The sequence below is a fragment of the Schistocerca piceifrons genome, chromosome 2, assembly GCF_021461385.2.
Source record: "Schistocerca piceifrons isolate TAMUIC-IGC-003096 chromosome 2, iqSchPice1.1, whole genome shotgun sequence".
Classification (NCBI taxonomy): domain Eukaryota; kingdom Metazoa; phylum Arthropoda; class Insecta; order Orthoptera; family Acrididae; genus Schistocerca; species Schistocerca piceifrons.
Genome location: NC_060139.1, coordinates 156,992,509 through 156,994,505, shown reverse-complemented (window position 1 = coordinate 156,994,505; position 1,997 = coordinate 156,992,509).

Here is a 1,997-nt window from a genome sequence, read left to right as displayed (position 1 = left end):
GTGCCCTACGACGAAGGATTTCAGAGCCATACCGTATAATTATCACTACACTCATTAATAAATATGACTTTCATCACGCACCCAAAAAACCGGTTTTACTCCTGACAGTTTTCAGTACCGTTTCATTAGAGTACTGTGATCGACCTTGTACATAACTTCTTTGTAACAACTATTCAAAAATGACCCGCTCTCACAATAACAGAACAAATACTTACAAGTTTTGTGAAGAAATTACATACAGCCATAAGAATACCAATGATAAACGATAATCAAACATAATTGAGAACAAAGATATATACAACTTTATTGACAAATTTCTGTAAAATAATTATAATATTTCTAGTGTAAGTACGTTAGAAACGTTGACCTTATATACAGGAGCTCAGCAATTACTACTATAAAGTAATGTGCTCCTGAAGTGGCGAAAAACTTTTCTGAATTATTTTGTGACAGATACACACAGTCATAAAACAAGGACGTAATTATCATAATATGCCATTACAGAATCGTGCTGAAAGTAAGTTGTATTGCGCCTACTACATCTAGAAATTGTTAAAATCACAAGCGACACTAATGTATCCGGTTGATAATGGTTCTGTTTTAAACCGAAACTGTACAGTCGTACATGAAATAAAGGGAATGACAACTGAAGGTATCACTAAATCATCCAGAAATTTTCATGGAGATCAAAGGCCGAGTACAAGCACTTACACTGTACCCACTTCGGTGAGATGCGTGTTCGTAACATACACTCCTGGAAATTGAAATAAGAACACCGTGAATTCATTGTCCCAGGAAGGGGAAACTTTATTGACACATTCCTGGGGTCAGATACATCACATGATCACACTGACAGAACCACAGGCACATAGACACAGGCAACAGAGCATGCACAATGTCGGCACTAGTACAGTGTATATCCACCTTTCGCGGCAATGCAGGCTGCTATTCTCACATGGAGACGATCGTAGAGATGCTGGATGTAGTCTTGTGGAACGGCTTGCCATGCCATTTCCACCTGGCGCCTCAGTTGGACCAGCGTTCGTGCTGGACGTGCAGAACGCGTGAGACGACGCTTCATCCAGTCCCAAACATGCTCAATGGGGGACAGATCCGGAGATCTTGCTGGCCAGGGTGGTTGACTTACACCTTCTAGAGCACGTTGGGTGGCACGGGATACATGCGGACGTGCATTGTCCTGTTGGAACAGCAAGTTCCCTTGCCGGTCTAGGAATGGTAGAACGATGGGTTCGATGACGGTTTGGATGTACCGTGCACTATTCAGTGTCCCCTCGACGATCACCAGTGGTGTACGGCCAGTGTAGGAGCTCGCTCCCCACACCATGATGCCGGGTGTTGGCCCTGTGTGCCTCGGTCGTATGCAGTCCTGATTGTGGCGCTCACCTGCACGGCGCCAAACACGCATACGACCATCATTGGCACCAAGGCAGAAGCGACTCTCATCGCTGAAGACGACACGTCTCCATTCGTCCCTCCATTCACGCCTGTCGCGACACCACTGGAGGTGGGCTGCACGATGTTGGGGCGGACCGTAGCCCAGCTTCATGGAGACGGTTGCGAATGGTCCTCGCCGATACCCCAGGAGCAACAGTGTCCCTAATTTGCTGGGAAGTGGAGTGCGGTCCCCTACGGCACTGCGTAGGATCCTACGGTCTTGGCGTGCATCTGTGCGTCGCTGCGGTCCGGTCCCAGGTCGACGGGCACGTGCACCTTCCGCCGACCACTGGCGACAACATCGATGTACTGTGGAGACCTCACGCCCCACGTGTTGAGCAATTCGGCGGTACGTCCACCCGGCCTCCCGCATGCCCACTATACGCCCTCGCTCAAAGTCCGTCAGCTGCACATACGGTTCACGTCCACGCTGTCGCGGCATGCTACCAGTGTTAAAGACTGCGATGGAGCTCCGTATGCCACGGCAAACTGGCTGACACTGACGGCGGCGGTGCACAAATGCTGCGCAGCTAGCGCCATTC